A 25,567-nucleotide genomic window follows, 5' to 3' on the forward strand; every position below is an offset into this window, starting at 1 on the left:
TCATGTTATTTTCATGGCTGCCAACACAACATCCATTCTGAAGCACATGGATCGTGGAGTAATTATGATGTTCAACTCATAGTACTTAGGAAGTACATTATAGGCTATAGCTGTATAGATAGTTATTCCTCTCTTGGATCTGGGCAAAGTCAACTGAAAAATTTCTGCACTGAATTCATTAAAACAACAACAACAACGATATAGTCTTTCAAAAAAACATTTGCTAATTTATTTTTTTGGTTGCATTGGTCTCAATTGAGGCATGCGGGGTCTTTGTTGGGTCATGCAGGATCCTTCACCGCAGCACACAGATTCTCTAGTGGTGCTGCCTGGGCTCAGGAGTTGCGACATGTGGGCTTAGTTGTTCGGCGACATGTGGGATCTTAGGTCTCTGAACAGGTGTCAAGCTATTATTCCTTGCATTGGAAGGTAGATTCTTCACCACTGGGCCACCAGGGAAGTCCGTTTACAGTGGATTCATGATTATAGATTCTGCTGAAAACAGTGAATCATAGGAATAGGTTGAAATGTCAACATTAATGTGAGTATGGGAGAAGTCAATTTCTCCCTTCACAGATGACTTTGAGGGGTTCAGGAATTCACTGGAGAAAGTAAGTGCAGATGTAGTGCAAATAACAAGGAAGCTAGAGTTAGAGGTGGAGCCTGAAGATGTGGCTGAATTGCTGCAACTGAGTCATAAAGCTGAAATGAATGAGGGTTCATTCTTATGCATGAGAAAGGAAGTGGTTTCTTGAGACAGAAACTGTTCTTGGTGAAGAAGCTATGAAGTTTATGGAGATGACAACAAAGGATTTAGAATATAACCTAAACTTAGTTGAAAAAAGCAGCAGCAGACTGCAGAGGATTAACTCCAGTTTTCAAAGAACTTCTACTGTGGGTAAAAACACTGTTAAAGGGCACTGCATGCTCCAGAGAAATCTGTGAAAGGAAGAGTCAAAGGATGTGGCAAACTTCATTGTCGTCTTCTTTTCAGAAATTGCCCTACCCACCCCAACCTCAGCAGGCACCATCCTGATCAGTCAGCAGACATAGACACGGAGACAAGACCCTCCACCAGCAAAAAGATTTTGACTTGTGAAGACAGAGATGATGCTCAAACTACTTTATTTTAGAAACAAAGTGCTGTTAGTGAAATTCTGTATATTGTTTATTTAGTTGTAAAGCTATTGCACACTTAACAGATGTTGGACAGTGTCAATTAAACTACATACAAAGTGGAAAATGAAAAATTTGTGTGATTCACTTAATTATGATATTCAACTTACTGCCCTGGTCTGGAACACAGCCTGGACTATCTCTAAGGTTTTGCTGTATCTACATGTCCTTTGGTCTACATTTTCCATCTGGAACTAACATTGGGTTGTTTGTGTAGTAAGATGGACAAACGATCTACTGTTGAGATACAGTGAAATATACATCTCAAGACAGGATTCAGTTTTACTCCTACAAACAATGTACGAGAACTCCTATGATTGCATTTTTTGTACCATCTGATCCAGATTTATTTTAAAGGCTGTCAGTTATATGAATATATGAGGATCCCAGCAATTTTTTTGTCAGGTTGATTATTCAAGATATGTTCAATTGTTTCATAGGTTTATGGTTCTGTGAAGACATACACGACCTTCTAGAACTAACACCAAAAGAGATGTCCTTTTCATCATAGGGGATTGGAATGAAAAAGTAGGAAGTCAAGAGATTCCTGGAGTAACAGGCAAGTTTGGCCTTGGAGTACAAAATGAAGGCAGGAGAAGGCTATTTTGAGTTTTGTCTAGAGTACACACTAGTCATAGCAAAACACTCTTCCAACAAAACAAGAGGAGACTCTACACATGGACATTACCAGATAGTCAATACTGAAATCAGACAGATTATATTCCTTGTAGCCAAAGGTGGAGAACCTCTACACAGTCAGCAAAGGCAAGACCGGGAGCTGACTGTGGCTTAGATCATGAGTTCCTTATTGCAAAATTCAGACTTAAATTGAAGAAAGTAGGAAAAACCACTAGGCCATTCAGCTATGACCTAAATCAACTCCCTTATATTATACAGTGGAAGTGACAAATAGATTTAAGGGATTATATGTGGTACACAGAGTTCCTGAAGAACTATGGATGGAAGTTCATGACATTTTATAGCAGGTGCTGACCAAAACCATCCCCAAGAAAAAGAAATGTAAGAAGACAAAATGATTTCTGAGGAGGCCTTACAAATAGCTGAGAAAAGAAGAGACGTGAAAGGCAAAGGAGAGAAGGAAAGATCTCTCCATCTGAATGCAGAATTCCCAAGAGTAGCAAGGAGAGGTAAGAAAGGCTTCCTAGATGATCAGTGCAAATAGAGGAGAAAAAAAAAAAAAAAACAGAAAGGGAAAGCCTAGAGATCTGTTCAAGAAAATTTGAGATACCAAGGGAACATTTCATGCCAAGATGGGCACAATAAAGGACAAATCAAAAGGACCTAACAGAAGCAGATGAGATGAAAAAGAGGTGACAAAAACAGACAGAAGAAGTGTACAAAAAGGGTCTTAATGACCTGGATAACCACGATGGTGTGGTCACTCATTTAGAGCCAGGTATCTCGGGGTGTGAAGTCAAGTGGGCCTTAGGAAGAATTACTAAGAACATAGCTAGTGGAGGTGATGGAATTCCAGCTGAGCAATTTAAAATCCTAAACGGAGATACTCTCTAAGATGGCAGAGGAATAGGACGGGGAGACCACTTTCTCCCCCACAAGTTCAATTTTCAGGTGAATAAAATCACTGACAGGCAGTAATGTAGGTGAAATTTTGCCAAGGTCCATATCTGTTTTGGTGCCCTGACATATGGTGGTTTTTCTTTGCTTCTCTGTCTCCCCTTCTGTCTTTGCTCTCACCCCCGGGAAACCACTATTCTCTGGCTTTTCAGTGTCAAAACCCGCACTTTGGGGGTGCTTCCTTGATGATCCAGTGGTTAAGAATCTGCCTACCAGTGCAAGGGTGCTTAGTCACTCAGTCAATTCCAACTCTTCGCAACCCCATAGACTGTAGACTGCCAGGCTCCTCAGTACATGGGATTCTCCAAGCAAGAATACTGGAGTGGATTGCCATTCCCTTCTTCAGGGCCAAAACAAGGGACATGAGTTCAATTCCTGGTCTAGGAAGATCCTGTGTGTCTCAGAGCAACTTGGCCCATGTGCCACAACTACTAAGCCCATGTCTAGAGCCTTCAGGCTGCAGCTCCTGAGAACACACATCAACGACTGAAGCCTGCACACCCTAGAGCCCATGCTCAGCAAAAAGAGAAGCCACCACAGTGAGAACCCCAAGCACCACAAGGAAGAGTAGCCCATAAATAAAATAAATGTCTTAAAAAAAAAAAAAAAAAAACAGAAACTGCACTTTTCAAAAAAGTCCTGTTTAGGAAAAAAAAAAAAAGAGAGAGAGGAAAAAAAAAAAACCCACTGTCCAGAAACCAGTGGGAAAATCATGGTCCTCAAGAAATGAATCAGTGGAACTCTGCTTCCTTGGGTGATTACAAAAGGGGACTGTGTGGGACTTATAAAAGTGTCATTGTTGCTTCTAAATCTGTTAAGTAATTCCAAAAGAAACATATTATACTTGGATCTCCAGAGGGGTGTGTATGTGTGGGAGGGGGAGAGTGTCTGGAAACCAGTGGAAAACTGGTGGTCCCCAGGAAATGAATCAGTGGAACTATAACTGTTTCCCTGAGTCAATACAAAAGGGGCCTGAATAGGACTTAATTACAAAAGTGTCACTGTTACTTTCAAACTCACTGTTTGTTAAGGTTACTAAATTTAAGTAATTCTGAAATAAACACATTATCCTGTATCTCCAAAAGGAGGGGGAAAAAAAAAACCCACATACTGTTTTGACCCAGACTGATCTGCGGTGGCCTCCACCTGCAATTCAGGGCTTTGGTTCTGTAGACTGAGGTCGGGGTACGGCCTTGAGAGCTGAATCCTAGACACTAGACCAGAGGTCAGGGACAAGGCCCTGCCCCTTCGGCTTGGCAGAAAAGAATCCCCACAAAGACGGGAAGCAGTGAAACAAGTGTTTCTTAGGAGGAAAAAGAATGCAGTACCTGTGGACGGACACACAGGCGGATTCAGAGAGAGAGTCATGCCCTAGTGGCAGTCTGAATCACTTTTATGGGACATTTTTTCATTTGGGTGTCCTTTGGCCGATCATTTTGATTTGCCTGGTTGAGAATCCGTATTAGGAATATTTCAGGATTCTCCCACATGTGCACGCACATCTCTCAGGCAAGATGGACTCCACCGAAGAGGTCTATGGGTAGATTTGACATCACTCCCGTTTTGACCTCCAAGGAGCTTTCTAGTTGGGAGGGTCTCCTTGATTTCAAGAATGAGAAATATGTAATATGTGGTCTCTAATCTTTTATCTGGGCAGGGGCCCAGCCTCCTCTCTTGATGGTCCCTCTATGATATTTTGGAGTTTCTGTCCACAGGGAACAAACTCCAATGCTCACCCTGGGTGTGTGTGTAGAGGGGTGGGTATGGGGGACATGAGGTGGAGGGTCCATCTATCTCCTACCTCAAGACCAGAGTTTGGAGGATTTCCTCCACAGGCACTGGAGGTATGAGGTTTTGTTCCCTGTTAAAGGCCTTCTGGGCACTGTTGAACACAGGGAGTAAGTATTTGGGGTTCCTTGGGAGAATCTCTAAGAGAACATTACCCAGGCACCAACATAGTCTGTCTGGGTGCAAGACAGGACTACCAGAGACCACGTGGATACCATCGAAGGAAAGATGATCTCAGAATAAATAGAATAATATGCTTTTTGACTGTTTACTCTGTGCTGCTCACTGTTCCAGGGGTCTTATTTGCATTTCATCCTTTCATCACAGTAATAATGTTAGGAGAACCACTGACTGAAACCGCCCACTCACTCTGGCCACGTTCGACAGGAACCACTTGCATGAGTTACCCTACAGTAGTAAGGAGCATGGAACCTATTGAACTACCTCCAACTGAAAGACTTCAGCAAAGGTCAGAAGAAGGGAGCAGATGCCAGTCTGTATGTCCTACCGTGTGTGTGCGTGTGTGCGCACGTGTGTGTATGCATGTGCGTGTGTGCATGTGTGTGTGTGCACTGTAGCTTCAGTTGTCTCCAACTCTGCGTGACCCCATGGACGGCAGCCTGACATACTCCTCTGTCCATGGGATTCTCCAGGCAACAATACTAGAGGGGGTTGCAGTGTCTCTTTCTGTCTCCTGCATTGGCAGGCAGGTTCTTTACCACTATGTCCTACCAACCTCCCAGAATCCTTCTCGCTAGAATCCATCTTGGCTGAGCAATGTGTGCGCTACCAGGAAGGACGCTGAGTCAGAATGATTGGTCAGAGACAACCTGGAAACTAATCCCATCACCGTAAAGGCCAAGACTGTGAGCCAAGTGGCAGAGCAGTTCTCCTGGGTCCCCTTATCCTGCTGTTCTCCACCCGGGCACCTCTTCCCAGTGAGTTCTTTTACTTTGTCAGCACCTGTGTCTCCTTGGAACATTTGTGCCCGAGTGTTAGACAAGAGCCCAGTCTTGGGCCATGGAAGGGTGTCCCTGTTCATGCCATGATAATACCTTGAAAGAGGCCTTTTGTTATCCCATCTGGCACAGGGAAGTGGTGAATCAAGGATTCAAAAACCAAAGCCAAGCAGAGGCTGCGTTAGACTTTTTCTTTCATTCACTGTTAAACTGACTCACTGAGGGAGGAAAGAAATAGTTGAAATGTGATAGGAAGCTTTCTCAGTTATTTATTAATATCATTTCTCTTTTTAAAATTTAGAAAGAGTCTACTCCCCCTCGCTCCTCTACCCCTACCCCATGGCCTAGAATATCTAGGATAACTTTTATTAAAGGGATTTACAGTTTATTTCATGAAGACTAGATATTGTCCAGTAGCCAAGAAAAAACAATAGGTGATATGTGTCTAGGATCTCCTTTGATGAGATGCAAAGTAATTGTTCGATAGCTCTTAGTGGCCCTTCCTAACATCCGTGTGAGGCCAGAGTGTGGAACAATGCTGATCTTGCTAGGAAGGATGATAAAAATTTGAGGGTTAAAAGGTTAGCAAAATAGTCAATCGTTTTTTTCTTTTTTTTAAAAGAGCCAATCAATTAGCGAGTGTTAGCATCCTAGTGATTGGAGAAGGAAATGGCAGCCCACTCCAGTGTTCTTGGCTGGAGAATCCCAGGGACGGGGGAGCCTGATGGAGTCACACAGAGTTGGATACGACTGAAGTGACTTAGCAGCAGCAGCAGCAACAGCATCCTAGTGAGTACAAAGTATAGTTCTAGGCTTCAGGAGGTAAAGGGAAAGAATATTAAGAAAGGAAGAAATAAAGATGAGAAGGAAGAGGAAGGACAGAAGGAAGAAGAAATGGAAGAAGGAAGAGAGGAGGGAAGGGGGGGAAAGAGGAAGGGGGAGAAATCCTGGTAGCATACAAATGACTGAAATCCCTATCCACTCATCACTCTGTCCCTCATTGAAAATAATTCTAAAGAAATCCTTCATAATCCTTATAAATTCTGTTGTGATAGTATAGATTTTATATATTTTCTTGACCTGTTATCAACAAACATAAATGAAAAACAGAAGACAGATATAGTTATTAATAGCCTTTACTCTTCAAAGATCACATGGGTTCTCTGGAACTTTGTGTATTAGTTAAACAACCCAGGCTGCCTTGAAAACCCTGCTAACTAAATGTTTAGAAAGTCTTTCAATATGTTTTTTAATGTTGTCCTTAACATATATGATTCTTTCCTTTTGTAGTCATTTTCAGTATTGACCCAGATTATATCCCAGGGAATCTGACTGAGGAGGGGTAAACCACAAAACATCTCCTACGTAAGACAGAAGACAATTTGAAATTCGACATTTATTTGGCATTCTCTTTCCCCTAGGACAAAAAGTCAATATTTTTCTATTTATGTTCCTTTCCCAGAAAACCTTTTCTCTAAGCCTCAGTTTTAAAACCCTATTTAAATCCATTTAAGGGGATCTAAAAATGAGATTAATTAGGAGACTAATCATTCGGTCTCATGAAACTTGAGTTTTATCAGGAGGGACCCATGTATCTGTTTGCTCAAGACAGTCTCAGTTTATCTCTGTGGTCCTGGTGTAATTATTATTCCACTTCACAAACATGTTTCAGTGTAGATAATACACCTATCTGTTTGTAAAAGTTAATTATTTATAGCAGACACACCAGTGTGCAATTGGTTTTAAGTTAATAATGACGTTATCAGTGTAAATAACATCCATCCTTTAGTAGGCTTCCGTTACATGTGGCTCCACCTCCAATGCAGGAGACGCGGGTGGGGAAGATTCCCTGGAGAAGAGAAAGGCAACCCACTCCAGTATTCTTCCTGAAGAATCCCCATGGACAGAGGAGCCTGGCGGACTACAGTCCATGGAGTCACAAAGAGTCAGACATGACTGAGCGACTAACACTTTCACACATGGTATTTTAAGACAGCTTAGCTCAATTTTCCACATCTGATGAATGGAAATCAATCTACAGATTTATGAATTTCAAATCTCCTTGAACACTGTCATACTCTGTATCATATTTTACATTGTGACTTCAGATTTAATGTATTACATTAAATAATCATGAAACTCAGCAACATATAATGGACTATCTAAAAAAAGTGTCTTCTTACATTTAAGAATGTGTTGTAGAATAATATTCAGTTAAATGGATGTAGAATATCCTGTTAGAAAGCAGAAAATATGTAACTTTAAATTCAGAAACCTCTTGGGAATTCCCTAGTGGTCTGGTGGTTAGGGCTTGGCACATTCACTGCTGTGGCCTGGGTCTAATCCCTGGTCAGGCAGCTAAGATCCTGAAAGCCGCAGGGTCAGTCAAAGCACAAAGCAAAACAAACAGATCCTCTTGGTCATGGCCAGTCATCTCTCTTACTCATTTCCTTCATAAATGAGGAAACCATGTGAGCTTTTCCATAAGAACACGAGTTTTCCTTATGCTTAGTCAATTTAAAGTGCTGAGAATAGCTGAGAAGGTTAGCTATTAATTTGATCATAATTAAGGTGGCAGCATAATTCTTCTTAAGATGGAGAACCTCATTTATTTTTGTTTTTTTGAGACCTGAATGGGTGATTTGGATGTGAAAGGACAGGTCCTAGAAACTAGTCTTAAAGTATTGCAAAACAAAGCGAGGATTGACTATCGTACATGGAAGATGAGAAAAGGGGTGAGAATTCTGCAGATGGTGAAGAGAGGGGAGGGGAGGGCACGAGAAGGGGTTGGGATAGGCACTCAGTGGAAAGCCTGACCAATGAGAGTTGAGTTAACTTTGAGGGCATTCGTGAATGTCTCACGAATATATATTTATATATATTGTAGTATATATAAATATATACTATTATATATATTATATAATTATATATATGGTGATTATATATAATATAGTGTATATAATTATATAATATATTTATATAAATATACAATTATAAATATACTTATATATTAATATAATGTATAAAATATATTATATAATTATATAATATATACAATATATGTTTGTATATATAATATATATAATTATTTATAAATAATTATAAATAACCACTATAAGACAGTTGCAGTTTGAGAGCAAATAGCTCCTCTTTTGCAGGCTTTGTTATTAGATGGTGGCTTTAGAGTTTTAGGTCTGTGTGCTATCACTGTTATAATTTGGCTGGGGAATTGTCCACAATTTCCTCTTTTTTCTTTCCTTAGTTCTTCTGACCAGAGATGGAATCCCCACCCCCTGCAGTGGAAGTGCAGAGTCTTAACCACTGGACTGCCAGGGAAGCCCCACACGTTTTCCTCTTTAGTCAGCCTTAAATGCCTAATTTTGTTACTTCTTTATAAACACCTTCAGTAAATTTAATACTGAATCATAAGCATTATTTTTACTTGGCATTCATACACACAATTCATAATCTACAGAATAAAGCTTTTCATATCAACTATGAAAATCTAGGTGATCATAGAGACAGATTTGCAATTGCTTGAACAAATATATCCATGAGTGCCAGTTAATAGTCAGCATCCACCTCAAGGGAACTCTCATAGAGGTCTGATCAGTGGCTTGTTCATGATCCTTTTCTGATCAATCTTGGAAGTAAAAGTGAAAGTGTTAGTCGCTCAGCTGTGTACAATTCTGCGACCCCATGGTCTGTCCATGGAATTCTCCAGGCAAGAATGTGGGAGTGGGTTGTTCTTCCCTTCTCCAGGGGATCTTCCTGACCCAGGGATTGAACGGGGGTCTCCTGCACTGCAGGCAGATTCTTTATTGTCTGAGCTACCAGGGAAGCCCTCTTTAAGGCTTAAGATTTATCAATCTTAAATAAATTAAGATTGATCAATCTTAATTCTCAGAAATTTCAGTAAAAATGTATTAATTTTGCAGCTGACACAATGCACAGAGGAATAATAAACATTGGGTTGGCAAAATGTTCATTTGAGTTTTTCATCAGGTTTAACATCTTATAGAAAAACCCAAACAAAAAAATTTTTTTTAAACTTTAAGTTTTGTATTTGGATATATAGCCAGTTAACAATGTGCTGGTTTCAGGTGAACAGTGAAGGGACTCAGCCATACATGAACAAACTTTTTTGCCAAGCCCAATATAATGGATGATACTCAAAGTTCAAAAATTATTTCTGTTGTAGCTGAAAACTACACTTAAGTATAAAAAGGTAAACATATGGCCTTGCAGTCAGGTTCAAATAAATCAATTACACAAACACAGAATGGGGGAGACCTCAAGATGGAAATTTGTGTGGAAAGATGAAGCAGGCTTTGGGTGTTCCTTCTAATGGAAAGCTCAATATGAACCTACCCTGGAGAAGGAAACGGCAACCCACTCCAGCATTTGCTTGGAAAACCCCATGGACAGAGGAGCCTGGCGGGTAACAGTCTGTGGTGTCACAAAGAGTTGGACATGACTCAGCATGCATATTTATAGTTTTTGATGGAAAGCTCAACACGAACCTATAGTGAGAAGCAGATACTAAAATGGTTTATGTAAATGAATCTTCATTAATAGAAGTGAGACAATGTCTGGATCACAGGAGGTAATAGTCTGTCAGGAAGAACCACAGTTTAAGTATGGGTTTCAACTAGGGGGTTCAGATCTTAAGAAGGGCGAGGATGAACCTGAGAAAATCTAAAAAAGGCTGGATGGTGGACAGTCTAAGAGCCAATTCAAATGAGGAACATCGTAAGAACTGGGAGCGTTGAGTTCTGAGAAGACCATTTTCAGTGGTGACATTCATTAAAAAAAAACAAAACGAACTTTAATTGCTGCTGCATAGAATAAAAAGATGTGTTCAGTGCTTTTCCAAAAGGAAGACCCAACATAGATGCACAGAAGTAACAGGGAGGCACATCCTATTGGCCCAGTAATGAGAGCTGATTCAAGATGTCACAGGACATGATGCGAACTAGTGAGCTTTCATCTCTGGAAATACCAGGCAGGTTGCACGACCACTAGAAGGGAGGTGAAAGCAGAGGCTCTTGTATGGATAGGGGACTGGGTAAGATGCTGGTCGAAGGTCTGATCCAGTTCTAAGACTGTATAGTCTTTGGCTAAATCAACGTGCTTAAATCAGTCTTGAGGGACTAGCTGATTACTGTTCTTGTTTTCATCCCAAGAGCAGAGAAATCAGTATTTCCTCACAGTGGGAAGAGCCTGTGGAGATGAAGGAAGGAGGAGACAGCCACCTGCAAGCCAAGGAGAGAGGCCTTAGAAGATGGCAGACCTGCTGACACCTTGACCTTGGACTTCCAGCCTCCAGGACTTGAGAAATGCATTGTTTAAGCCATCCAGCCTGATACTCTGCTATGGTAGCCCTGGCAAACCAACCCAGATTTTTCTCCACCTTCTCTGACTGGAGTGATTTGGATGAAGTTTATCTGCCTAAGCCAGGAAATACTCTTATCTACAAAGAGGCCCAGCAGGGTTAATAAAAAGCCACTTTCCTAAGGACTGAAGACTCTGTTGATACAGCAATTCAACGTCTGGGTATTTATCTGAAGGAAACAAAAACGCTAACTTGAAAAGACACACAGGACTTCCCTGGTGTTCCAGTGGTTAAGAATCTGCCTGCCATGCAGGGGACACGGGTTCAATCCTCGGTCCAGGAAGATTCCATGTGCCATGGGGCCACAAACTGAGCCCACACCGCAACTACTGAAGCCGAGCCGAGTACTCTAGAGCTTGTGCTCCACAACAAGAGAAGCCCCTGCAGTGAGCACCCTTGCGCTGAAACCAGAGAGTAGCCCCTGCTCACCACAACTGAAGAAAGCCCGCGCACAGCAAGGAAGACCCAGAGCAGCCAAAAAGAAAATAAATAAAATTTTAAAAAGATATATGCACCCCATGTTCACTGCCGTGTTATTATGATAGCCAAGATATGGAAACAGCCTAAGCGTCCATCAACTGATAAGAGCAAAATGAAAATATGGTGTACAAAAAGAAGGAAGTTGCCATTTGCAACAACATGGATGGTCCTTGAAGTCATTATGGTAAGTGAAACAAACCAGGCAGAAAAATTAAATGCTGTATGATCTCACACTTACATGGAATCTAAAACAAACAAACAAGCAAAAAACCCCAAACCAAGCTCAGAGATACAGTGAACAGACTGATAGTTGCCAGAGGCAGTGGGCAGGGCTAGGTGAAAGGAGTCAAAAGGTACAAATTTCCAGTCATAAAATAAAAAAGCCATGGGATGTAATGTACAGCATGGTGATTTTAGTCAATAACACTGTCTCTTATTTGAAAGTTGCTGACAAAGGTCTGTCTAGTCAAGGCTATGGTTTTTCCAGTAGTCATGTATGAATGTGAGAGTTGGACTGTGAAGAAAGCTGAGTGCCAAAGAATTGATGCTTTTGAACTGTGGTGTTGGAGAAGACTCTTGAGAGTCCCTTGGACTGCAAGGAGAGCCAACCAGTCTATTCTGAAGGAGATCAGCCCTGGGATTTCTTTGGAAGGAATGATGTTAAAGCTGAAACTCCAGTACTTTGGCCACCCCATGCAAAGAGTTGACTCATTGGAAAAGGCTCTGATGCTGGGAGGGATTGGGGGCAGGAGGAGAAGGGGACGACAGAGGATGGGATGGCTGGACGGCATCACGGACTCGATGGACGTGAGTCTGAGTGAACTCCGGGACAGGGAGGCCTGGTGTGCTGCTATTCATGCGGTCGCAAAGAGTCAGACACAACTGAGTGACTGAATTGAACTGAACTGAAAGAGTTGGACATGACTGAGCAACTGAACTGAACTGAACTGAAGATTCAGAGTAAATCATAACAGTTGTTACCACAAGAAAAAAAAAATTGTAACTTTGTGTGGTGACAGATGTTAACTAGACTTACTGTGATGATCATTGCACAATATATATGTATATCAAGTCATGATGTACTACATCTGAAACTGATATAATGTTGCATGTCAGTTACATCTTAATTGAGTGTAGGTAGGCACTGGACAAGAGGCTGATTCCCATTGGCTGCAATTCCAGCCCAGGTAAACCATATGAAAATCAGTGTGGAGCACTTGATAGGAGGCCTTGATGTCAAACTCTCCTCACTTAATTAACTCAACTAACTCAGGCAGGCCTAATGCTAAGTGAGAAGCTTGCTTTCTGGATCATGTAAAGAGTAAGTTCATTTTGTTGTTATTTTCCTCTCTATGCGCTTTTGTATTTTTCATATTTTCTACTTGGGCTCTGAACTGAAACAAAGAAGAAAGGAAAATACATAATGCTTTTAACATTTCTTAAATGTTTTAAAAACATTTTTTAATCCGAGTCAACAAAACAAAGCATGAGTCTTCCCCCTTGAAGCTTTTATGTGCTCTGGAGAAGTTGACAAAAAAGCAAGAAAGAAGGTAAGCTTTAAAACACACGGCCAGGGTCCTCCCTGGTGGTCCAGGGCTGAGGACTCCATGCACTCACTGCCAAGGGCCTGGGTTCTATCCCTGGTTGGGAAGCTAAGATCCTACAAGCTGAACGGTGTGGCCAAAAATATAAAATAAGAACAAAACACATGGTCAGGATCACAGTTTTCTCAGAAGAAAAGTAAATTGATATAATAAGACACTTTTTCAACAACCATTTTTATGCTTTCTCCATTTTACACTTCTGCCAATTTACAGACATTCGGGGAACGTAAGTAGAAAGATCATTTTGCTGAAACATTAGTTTTCTTTACAATTACAACATGAATTACCTTCATGTCCACTGTCGGGTCACCCTCCCCATCTTGACCACTGTTCCCCCACATGAGAAATCCCTTAGTTTAAACCAGCCTATTAATAGCTAGTGTTGCCCACTACAGTCTGTCTATAAAAACTCTGTAATCCCTTTGTTCCGGGCTCAGAGCATAGAGTGTTAACTCCTCTGGGCCCGCTGGTGTAATAAACCTGACTTCTCCAGCTCTCCAAGTGTGGTGCTTGGTTTCTCAAGTACTGGTTTCTGCAACAGCCTGACATTTGAAGCTAGCAGTAATCCTATTATTTTCTCAGACTGCAAGGAGATCAAACCAGTAAACCCAAAAGGAAATCAACCTTGAATGTTCATTGGAAGGACTGATGCAGAAGCTGAAGCTCCAATACTTTGGCCACTTGATGCAAAGAGCTGACTCACTGACAAAGACCCTGATGCTAGGAAAGGTTGAGGGCAGGAGGAGAAGGGGACAGTAGAGGATGAGATGGTTAGATAGTTACACTGACTCAATGGACATTAGTTTGAGCACACTCCAGGAGATAGTGGAGGACATCCCACCATCGCACGCATGGATGGCATGTGGCAATTCATGGGATCACAAAGAGCTGAACACGACTCAGCGACTAACACAAGGAATCAGCACACTTGCTGTTGCCTAAGGGTACATATTCCTATTGAGAAAATGAGTCCCATTTTTACAGTCATTTAAAACAATGAGGACTAGTACTCAAATTATGCCACATAAGCAACCCCTGCCTTAGAAGACAATTGGTCTGGTTTTTACCCCTTGAGCAAAGAGCCAGTGCCTGATGACTTTATTCTGCTTCTCCCAGGGAAGCAGAGAGATGACAACTGCTTTACTAACAGGCCCTCTTTTAGTTCTATAGAGAACTTTCCTTTGCTTCTGGAAGGTTCATCACTTTCCACACAATGGTTTACTACATTACAAGTCTGGAATCTTTTGTGCCTTGCTGCAAAGCTTGTGGGATCTTAGTTCCCCAACCAGGATTGAACACTCGCCCACTGGGGAACCGGAAGAAGAGCGGAATCCTAACCCCCAGACTGCCAGGGAAGTCCTAGGCCCTCAAAGATTTAACCAAAAATACTTAAGATGGAAAAATCAGATAAGCTCGGAAATATTGCATATATTATAAACCTAATCCTGGCCCTCCTGGAAGAAAAAAAAAAATCACTGTAGTCATTTACTTTTCTTTAGGGAAGCTTAAAGATATGGTTTATGAACACAGTAAAATCTTCATATCCTCTAAATTGGTCCTTGTATCAGAAATAATAGAACTGTATTTCCTCCTCAGTTTAAGTCCAGGCAAATTACACTGTATAATGTATTTAAAAATAAGTCAGAGCTGGGACTTCCCTGGTGGTCCAGTGGTTAAAAAATCCGCTTGCCATGGAAGGGGACACAGGTTCGATCCCTAGTCTGGAAACTAAGATCCCACAAGCAGTGGGGCAACTAAGCTCATACACCACAACTACTGAGCCCTAGAGCCTGAGAGCCCGAGCTCTGCAACAAGAGAAGCTGCTGTAATGAGAGGCCCATGCACTGAAACCAAAGAAAGCCCGAATGCAGCAGTGAAGAGCTGATACGACCATAAATAAACACACAAGTAAATAACATCTTAAAAATAAAACAACCCAGAGCGATTTGGCTTAGGCGACTTAAGCCAGAAACAGGTCTTAAAAATAAACAAATGACAACAAAAAGAGGAAAGGAGTGTGCCGTCATTCAAGAAAAATTTTGACTTAATGAAGAACAAGCTTAAATGTCACTTTGAGTTTTTGTTATAAAAATGAAATAAGCCAGTGTGAAGTACTCTGGAAACACTGATTTCTTTTGACGATCAAGCATATTTGGTATGATCCACAGAGATGAAATAAAACTCACATCCATCTTGATGGAGCATATCAAGGTGGCACTTTACGCAGAGAGGTATATTAACTACTCTGATTTTCTATATGTTGCTCTGAACAACGCCTTATTGACAAGAAAGAGGAATCTGGGTCTTATTGCGTGGGCACCAATAGTCAAGGCTGAGGATATGGAAGTGGGGCCAGCCAGACCAAGAGAAGAGGCTTAGATATTAAAGGTCAAAGTCCATCTTGATTTTTCTGTTTGTTTGCTTTTGTGACCTTTTTTCTTCATAGTGCATTTTTCTTAATTGCAACATGTCAGGAAAAAGTTATTTACAACCACAATATGATTGTCTTCATTTTTGGTGTGTATTGTTGGTCTTTCCCCATCGGAGCTGCCAATAATAGCAATTAATGTTGGTGATGCTGGTGTTTAGCTAGTTGGTCGCGTCCAACTCTTTACCACCCCATGGACCATAGCCCGCCGGGCTCCTCTGTCCATGGGATTTCCCAGGCAGGAATACTGCAGTGGGCAGCCATTCCATTCTCCAGAGTACCTTCCCCACCTAGGGATTGAACCCGGGTCTTCTGCATTGCAGGCAGATTCTTTATCACTGAGTCACCAGGGAAACCCAATAATAAGTAACAACTACTGTTTATTGGGTGATTTCTTTGTACCAGACATCACATGAAGCATTTTTGAGCCATAAATTCACCCAATTTTCACAAGTCTCTGAGGAAACTAGGTCAGATTGGCTAACTTAGTTGCCTAAGACCACACAAGTGATAAATTTGTCAATTGAGATGTCAGCTCAGATCTGTCTAACTGAAAGGCTCCACATAACCCACTATATTTTGGGAGCACTCACATATATTCTATTTACAGTAAATATAAAGTTACATCCTGAATTTAACCTAACTTATTGATATATTCTTACTTATTGATATTTATTCATATATCCTACCATTGCTTGCATCACTGTATAAACTTCACAGTTGTCATTTTAAGTCCCTAGCCTCTACTACTGGACATTACTTTGTTACCAATTTTCTTCATCATCATACATAATGCCATAATAATTTTTTTGCTCACACTTTTCTTTAGCATGGATCATTTTCCTTAAAACATATCTCAGGAGAATGAATATTTTAAGGTTCTCTGATATCTTTCTTGATTGATTTCCAAAAGAGACATTTCAATGTACACTTTCAGTGACCATGTATGATTAGAAGTTCTCCACATGCATACCAATGTAACTCTTCAGTAAACGTATTATTGCCAGTGTAATAACAGCGCATGTGTGTGTGCTAAGTTGCTTTAGTTGTGTCTGACTCTTCGTGACCCTCTGGACTTATACTCTGCCAGGCTCCTCTGTTCATGGGATCCTCCAGGCAAGAATACTGGAGTGGGTTGCCATGCCCTCCGCCAGGGGATCCTCCTGACCCAGGGACTGAAAGAGTCTCTAAGGTCTCCTGCATTGGCAGGCGGGTTCTTTACCACTAGTGCCACCTGGGAACAGTAAGCTGGTATTATCTGCATTTCTCTGCTTACTTCTAAGGTTGAACATTTTTCCATGTTTATCAATTAAATATCCTCTTCTGGAAACTGTTCATATCCTTTGCCTACTTCTTTTTGTTTTTCCTACTAATTCACATAACCAGATCTCCTGCATTGCAGACGGATTCTTTATCAGCTGAGCTACCAGAGAAGCTCCTGATTCACATAAGCTTACTATTAATACAACAAATACACTGGTCTCATATCTTCCCAGACTTCTATTTGCAATTTCTTTTGTTTCTTGACATAATGAAGTTTTTCAAAACATGTGTATACTACATCCTTTCTCTTCGTGATCTCTTTAACTGATGAGAAAGTTATCTTCCCCCCAGATGTGTAATAGTGGATTTATTTTCTTCAAATCTTCTATGTATGGAGTAACCTATGGCCTAATTTTTTAAAAAATTATTTAATTCTTTAACCCATTTGGAATTTCTGTGTGATCAGAGTTGCAGGTCTCAATGTATTCCCACTGGTTATCTCAATAGTATTACATAATTATTTGCAACTCTTTTGTGATATTTATTTGTAACACAAAAGGGAGAGGTTGAAAATGTGAGAAGCATGCAATAGTCAGGCACTCACGGAAGGATGAGCTTTGAACCTTCCCAGGTCAGTTCTTTCCTTTGCTCTTGGAGTAGATGGGAGAGAGGCCTGGGGTGGCTACGCATGGGTTTACAGAGGGGATGGCAGAGTGCTGTCCAACACTGACTTTCCCTAATACAGATGCAAGCCTGACTTCTCAGATTACCCAGTGTTTGCCTAGAGATCCCGGTTTTCAGGCTGAATATCCAGTGGAAAGAGCATAAGGGTGCTGGCCCTTGAGCTCTTGGAGACTGCATTCTCCGGGTCCTCTGAGGTCCTAACCGCTCCACTCCCTCCTTCCTGCTGCTCCTCACTTTCATCAGAAAACATAGACCCCCCCAGGTCCTCCAGTCAGCCACACAATACAGCCAAGCTCTCATAGTGACATCAGGTACGTGGGAACCGCCTTTCTAATTCACAAAGCATGTCCACCCTTGATCCTCATGACAGCCCAGCTGGAAGGCAAGGCCAGCACTCAAGTCCTAAGAGGATGAGCAGGGAACCTCATGGAGAAGAGCCGGCTCTCAAATTCAGGACTCAGGACTGCAAGCCCCCTGCCCTGCCCTTTGCATAGGACTGCAGGCAGATTGCGTCAGTTCAGCACACCTCTCTCTCCAGCATACTCCACTCCTTCCCACCTCCTCCCATCATCCCAGGTAGCTGCTTAGTCAGTCTCACCCTGGAAACTCTGAGGGCATCTCTGCTTCCAGGTGTCCTGATGCTGTTGGAGAAAGCATTCAAGTTGCCCCGGAATACAGCTCCACAACTCACAGAGCACAGCTCACGACTCATATAACACAGCTCACAGCTCACATAACACAGCTCACAGCTCCACAAAACACAGGTCACAACTCACACAACACAGGTCACAACTCACACAACAGTTCACAACTCACACAGCACAGCTAACAACTCACAGAGCACAGCTCACAACTCACAATGCATAGCTCCACAAAGCAGCTGCTATGGGACCTTTGGGCAGGTTACTTTCTCTCACCAAGCCTTCGAGTACCCTGGGGATTATGAGAGAACCGAGATTTGGAAAGGACAGATCTGTGAGGACAGAGTGAGTTCACGTGTCTAAGGAGCTTATAGCAGTACCACTTATCAAACTCAGTACATGTCCACAAAGAACAGGGCTGAGGGGGTCTGCTATAACAACAAACAGGGCTGATGGGGTCCGCTAAAAATGTGTACTGCGCAATTCCACCTGGCCCCCTGCCCTTTTTTCATGGTCCTTGTATTCACCTCAAATGGACCCTAAAACATTTTCTGTAAAATTCTAAACCATTTTTATGCTTCTTTAGCCTTAAACTACTTGTGCTCACAGCTTCAGAAAAACAAAAAAACATTCATGAAGGAACCACTTAGTCTCAGAAGCACAGGGAACTTCAGGAGGTTAAGGATCTAGGTAGGAAAAACACAAGACACTCGGTTAGAGTGACCTTTGCCCTCTCTGCAGACAGAATGAGGGCATTTGGGCCAAGCAGCACCCTTCCATGTGTCCATATTCCTGGGATCCAAAGAACTTGTGAGCAGGGCGGCTCTTTTCGTGAATAAGGACCAAGCCCAGTGGTCATCTGGGTGTACTCTTGAGCATCTCCAAAGTGAATTACTAGACAAACTCCCCCCACCCCCCGCCCAGAGAAAGGAAGGTCAAAAAAGGGAGTAGAAGAAAAAATGATCCAGAAACTTCTACAATAAGCTAAAGTCCCTCCCCCCAACCCCCCATGGTGGATATATTCTTTCCTTGTTTCCACTTTCCTTTCTGTTTCCACTGGCTTATAAGAAAGCTCCATTTGGCAATGCTGGTTTCCTCCAGTTGTGCAGTGAGAAGGGAAAGGGATTTTGTTTCATTGGTGCTGGGATTTATTTTTGAGTCCCTGCTTGGGCAGAGGAAAGATGTGTGTTTAACAGCCATGAGTAGGCTGAGGGACGCATGTGAAAGTGCCTCCTGCCTCCACTTCAGGGAGAAAACTTTGGGGTCCTTTGCAGTGTGTGCCTCAAGGCCTAGAAATCTCGGGTGACCTTGGATGTTTATTCCACTGGAGGTGGGAAGGGAGATGGGCCATTGTGGACACAGATTTCCAGACCATTCTCTTTGGACCTAAAGGTCATGGAGACTCCAGATTTCCAAAGTGGCTGAGGCTACGCCCCTCTAGTCTTGTTATGGTTTCATTCTTGTGTCATCATAAACCAAACAGCAACAGAGCGCAATCAAACACACTCAGCTGAACACAAGCAGGCCCAATCAAGGTTTCAGTTCCTGAGATCTTATCTCCAACTGCCACCTTTTTTTTTTTTTGCCTCCTGTTTGGGTCTTAATTCTCATTCTGATCATCCCCAGAATAAAAACCATCAAACGAGAAGCATCCTTTTTAGCTCCTCTTCAAAAGAGAGGTGCTTTAAACTTCATTTTCAATTAATCGAGTTCCTTTTCTCCCCACTCCTTAAAAAAGAGAACCATAGTTCATGGGAAATAGTCAGACCCACTTCAAAATAACCTTACCTATTCCCTTCTGAATTTTGTCTGATAAAGCAACTTTAGGTGGAATCATGGATCCTGAGAGCCAACCTAAGAAATAAGGGTGTGCTATGAGCAATCTGGCATCTAATTAGATTTTGCTCTTGTAATTACTTGACACAGACCATATCTTATAAGAATCTGAGACTAAAATAGACTTTCCCTCCTGAACTTTTCTCTTCCATTAAATCGAATTTCTGTGAATCCTTTCGGATCAGCATTCCTCCCTCAGCTTAGAAAAATTCCAGAATCAGTCCACCATGTCCGCTTCCACCCAATCTACTGGGGGCTTCTCAAAAACCATCCCTAGGACTGAGACATCAAAGCCAGATGTTTTATTTCTGACTTGACTGAGGAGGGCCCAGGTCTCCCAGACGCAGCCACCAGCAGGTCCAAGGACAGCGACAGCAGGGCCCAAGCGACCAGGCCCTGGTCTCGGGTGGCGTGCTTACCCAGGCGAGATGAGGCCCGGGCGAGGGCCGGGGCACCGGCTTCCAGGCCTTCCTGCTCGCTCTCTGGGGCGCGGCTGAGGCTGTAGCTGCTGTAACCTCGGTGCAGCGCAAACTTGCAGACGCTGCGGCCGCGCCAGGTGCAGTTGAAGAGGTAGCAGCCGAGCGCGGCGGCTGGGGGCGCGGGCCGCAGGGGCAGCTCCACCACGGCCAAGGGGCAGTGTGGCTCGAGGCAGAAAGCCTGCAGGCACTGCCGCCAGTCCCTCACGGCCGCCGGCGCGCTCAAGAAGCTGGCGCCGGCCGCGATCGAGTCCTTGGTGCGGATGATGGCGTCGGGCCCGGCCCTGTAGCCGCCGCCCCCGGGGCCGGGCAGCCTTCCGGGGGTCGCCGCCCGCGCGCAGCTCGAGTTGCAGCTCCTCCTGCGGCCTTTCCTGCTGCAGCTGTCGGCGGAACTCCTCCAGCAGCTGCTCCACCCCCGAGAGCTGCGCATGCAGCTCGGACAGCGGCGCGGAGGGCGAGCCGGCCGCGCGACCACCGGGCAGCCACAAGCACAGCAGCAACAGGCCGGGCAGTGCCCAACGCGGCGGCGGGCGCCTGCGCCCCGAGCCCGCGCCCTCCCGGGCGGCGGAGGCCATGGCGGGCGGCGGCGGAGGAAGCGAGGCGACGCTGGCCGTCAGAGTGCGAGGGAGGCGGAAGACGGGAGAGCGCCGGCCCCGGGGTTCTACGGCGCGATCGCGGCGGGCGCTAGGCCCCGGGGACCTCAAAGCGCGGCCTCCCCGGGGCCCCGCTGCGTCCCCGAGGCCGCAGGCGCGCGGTCGCCGGCGGGAACCGTAGCGGCTGGAGGCATAGCCGGCCCGCCGCCTTGGCACCACTCCTCGTCCCTTCCTGGAAGCCCGAGCGAGACGGCGACTCTCTGCCAGGAGCCGGGGCAGATCGGCGAGAAGGAGGGCGCGTCTACAGGATCAGCTCCCGGAGGTGAACAGCGGCCGCGGGAAGTGGGGCATGTCAAGCCCCGCCCAGCACCGCCCCTCCGGGCCCGCACCCCGCAAGCTCGGGCCCGCCCATATTCGCTTCTGTTTGTTTTGTGTGTGTGTGTGTGGGCAGGGAAGGTAGCTGTCAGATATGCAGATGACACCACCCTTATGGCAGAAAGTGAAGAAGAACTAAAACGCCTCTTGATGAAAGTGAAAGAAGAGAGTGAAAAAGTTGGTTTAAAGCTCAACATTCAGAAAACTAAGATCATGGCATCCGGTCCCATCACTTCATGGGAAATAGATATGGAAACAGTCGAAACAATGGCTGACTTTATCTTTCTGGACTCCAAAATCACTGCAGATGGTGATTGCAGCCATGAAATTCAAAGACGCTTACTGCTTGGAAGGAAAGTTATGACCAACCCAGACAGCATATTCAAAAGCAAAGACATTACTTTGCCAACAGAAGTCCGTCTAGTCAAGGCTATGGTTTTTCCAGGGATCATGTATGGATGTGAGAGTTGGACTATAAAGAAAGCTGAGCACCGAAGAATTGATGCTTTTGAACTGTGGTGTTGGAGAAGACTCTTGAGAGTCCCTTGGACTTCAAGGAGATCCAACCAGTCCATCCTAAAGGAGATCAGTCCTGGGTGTTCATTGGAAGGACTGATGTTGAAGCTGAAACTCCAATTCTTTGGCCACCTGATAGGAAGAGCTGACTCATTGGAAAAGACTCTGATGCTGGGAGGGATTGGGGGCAGAAGGAAAAGGGGACGACAGAGGATGAGATGGCTGGATGGTATCACTGACTCAATAGACATGGGTTTGGGTGGACTCCGGGATTTGGTGATGGACAGGGAGGCCTGGCATGCTGCGGTTCATGAGGTCACAAGGAATCAGACACGACTGAGTGACTGAACTGAACTGAAGGTAGCTGTGGGAAGAAGGCGGTGCCCCAGAGGGGCCTAGTACCTCCCCCACCGGCCTTCACTTCTGGGAGGGCATTCTGGTCCAAGCATGCTGGGCTTATTATTGTTATTTTTTAATTAAAAAAATATTTTTGTCAGTTAATAATTTATTGCCTTTGACTCCAGGTGCACTCTTCAGTACACCCTTGGAGATAAACAAAGTAATTCTTTTAAATCATTATTTTTTTTTTCTAGTAGCAGGGAGAAGACATGATTTTATTTTATGTTTTACCTTTTTTTTTTCTTGAAGTATTATTGCTTTACAATATTGTGTTAGTTGCTGATACACAGCAAAGTGAATCAGCTGTATGTCAGTATGTGGAAACAACCTGTGTCCATTGACAGATGAATTTGAAGATGTGGTACATATATATAAGGGAATATTGTTTAGCCATTTAAAGGAACAAAATTGGATCATTTTTGAGATGTGAATGGACCTAGAGTCTGTCAGACAGAGTGAAATAAGTCAAAAAGAGGAGTGAGTGAAGTAAGTCTAAAGGAGAAGTAAGTGAAGCCAGTGTTCACTTTCTTAATTTATAAGGCTTTGTATTGATTGATTTTTTTGCTATGACTTGTAAAAAAGGAAATCAGTCCTGAATAGTCATTGGAAGGACTGATGCTGAAGCTGAAACTCCAATACTTTGGCTACCTGAATCAAAGAACTGACTCATTTGAAAAGATGCTAATGCTGGGCAAGACTGAAGGCAGGAGGAAAGGGCGACAACAGAGGATGAGATGGTTGGATGGCATCACCGACTCAATGGACATGAGTCTGAGTAGACTCTGGGAGTTGGTGCTGGACAGGGAGGCGTGGCGTGCTGCAGTCCTTGGGGTTGCAAAGAGTTGGACATGACTGAGTGACTGAACTATGATAAAGGAAGTAATTTATTTATCAGTTATAAATATATTTATAAATTATAATTTTTAAAATCAACTCATTTCCATTATTTTGGAAATAAGATAGCTTTGATTTGAAAGCCTAAACATCAAAACCTTATGAATGGACAGAAGAAATTTTATGTGAGGATACAAATGTCAGGACAGTGATCTAAATAGATGGAGATGTTTCTTTGTTTTATAAGATCATTAAAGGTAAAAGTCCAGCAAATTGAGAGTTGCACATTATCCATCAGTTTATTGAAGGTTGGAACGAGGTTGTCATTCTAGTGACTGTCTTAAATGCTTTACAGGCAATAAACAAGTGAAACTAGTGCATGTAAAATCTTTACAAGGGCACCTGGCACATGGAAGATGCTCAATAAATAATAATTATTATGATTTCTTGTTCTACCTTTTAAGTTTATAGGAAAAAACCAGGTCCCAGAGAAATAAGGGAGCTTCCCCAAGATTAGAAGATGTGCAACTAGCTGAAGCCTGAATCCCCTACAACCTGCCGGCCCAGCAGTCATGTTCTTAAGGTCGTCCCCATCCTCACCCCCTTCACAGCGTCTGCTCTGTCCACCTGCCTGGAGCCCCAGCTCCCAGGTGACCCACCTCGTCCAGTGCTGATGGAACCATAATGAATTCCTGGCCCGAGCCCAGCAATCAACACTGTCTCCCAAGGACAGAGAATCTAGGAACAATGGAATCAGTGAGGGAAGTGAAGCTGGGAGGCCAGTTGGGCGAGTGGGGTGTGTGTGTGCACATAGTCCTGTGTGGGGTGATGGAGCAGAGAAGCTGCTCAGCTGAGGGGGCGCAGGGGGCACCTGTAGAGCATGGGGGACACGCAGTCCCGAGAGAGTGAAGGCAGGGGCTGCCTGACAACTTTCTCATCCCAGCAGCTTCCTTGGGCACCTCCCTGGCCTCCTCCTTGGATTCTCTGCACAGACTTGTATATATCGTCACTTAGTGATGGGATTTGTCATGGTAAAATCTCCGTGGATTGGACTTCCCTGGTGGTCCAATGGTTAAGAATCCACCTGCCATTGCAGGGGACATGGGTTCAATTCCTGGTCCGGGAAGATCCCACTTGCCACAGAGCAGCTAAGGCCATTCGCCACAACTACTGAAGCCTGAGCACAGTAGGAGTGGTGCTCTGCAACAAGAGAGGCCGCCAACATGAGAAGCCCAAATCAGAGAGTAGCCCCAACTCACTGCACGTAGAGAAAGCTCACACACATCAGTGAAGACCCAGCGCAGCCAGAAAAAAAAAAAATCAGAGTCTCTGAGTTGCAAACAACAGAAGCCTACTTCACAGTGGCCTGAGGAAAAGCACCAGGGAGCTTCGGCATGTGAGATATGTCACTTATGGGCAGGGCAGGAAGCATCGCCAGGGCCAGAAAGAGGGCTGGCATCCAAGGGCAGAGACCCTCAGCCCAGGGCAGTTGGTCCCCAGAGGGTACTTTCCTTCCAGGCCAGGTGGTCTTGCATCTCCACCCCTCTGAACACAGAATTCCTGTTTCTCTCAATGTCTGATGTTTTCTTCCCTCCATGTACAAAGCCTGCAGTTACCACAACTTAATTTCCCGCAATGCACAGAAACTGAGCCCATGGACTGTGGGTCAGGAGAAACTGTTAGGGTCCAGCTGGGTCCTGGGCGCCCAGGTGCCGTTACTGAGGTGCAGAGGTCTTGAGGTACAAGCATGAATTTAGAAAGATGGTAATGATGACCCTATATGTGAGGCAGCAAAAGAGACGCAGATGTAAAGAACAGAATTTTGGACTCTGTGGGCGAAGGTGAGGGTGGGATGATTTGAGAGAGTAGCATTGAAACATGTCTATTATCATATGTGAAACAGATCGCCAGTCCAGGTTTGATGCATGAGATAGGGTGCTCAGGGCTGGTGCACTGGGATGACCCTGAGGGATGGGATGGGGAGGGAGGTGGGAGGGAGGGTCAGGACGGGGAACACGTGTACACCCATGGCTGATTCAGGTCAATATATGGCAACCCCCCCCAATATTGTAAAGTAATTAGCCTCCAATTAAAAATAAATAAATAAATAAATAATAAAATAAAAAATCCCAAATAAAAAAAAATTCCGTAAAAAAATTTCATTTTATTTATTTATTTATGGCTATACTGGATTGTTATTGTTGCGTGCCAGCTTTCTTTAGTTGTGAGAAGCAGTGGCTACCCTGTAGCTGTGTGCTGGCTTCTCACTGTGGTAATTTATCTTGTTGCAGAGCGTGGGATCTAGGAGACAGGGCTTCAGTAGTTGTGGCATACAGGTTTAGTTTCCCCACTGCACGTGGGATCTTCCTGGACCAGGGATCAAACCCGTGTCCCCTGCATTGGCAGGTGGATTTTAACTGCTGCACCACCAGAGAAGTCCTCAATCCTATCATTTAATGATTCTTCTGTCCCAGTGGTTAAAACTGTGGTATTAATCTTTCTCTTATTTTCAGTGTCAAAAGTA

At 43.8% G+C, this 25,567-nt stretch overlaps 1 pseudogene; it reads right to left on the reverse strand.

Moving 5' to 3' along the window:
- The window catches only part of LOC138444961 (low-density lipoprotein receptor-related protein 11-like), a 53,703-nt pseudogene extending 32,717 nt beyond the window's left edge, over positions 1-20,986 (reverse strand).
- Positions 20,987-25,567: the final 4,581 nt, after the last annotated feature.

This window comes from Ovis canadensis, chromosome 8, assembly GCF_042477335.2.
Source record: "Ovis canadensis isolate MfBH-ARS-UI-01 breed Bighorn chromosome 8, ARS-UI_OviCan_v2, whole genome shotgun sequence".
In the NCBI taxonomy this organism is placed as follows: Eukaryota; Metazoa; Chordata; class Mammalia; order Artiodactyla; family Bovidae; genus Ovis; species Ovis canadensis.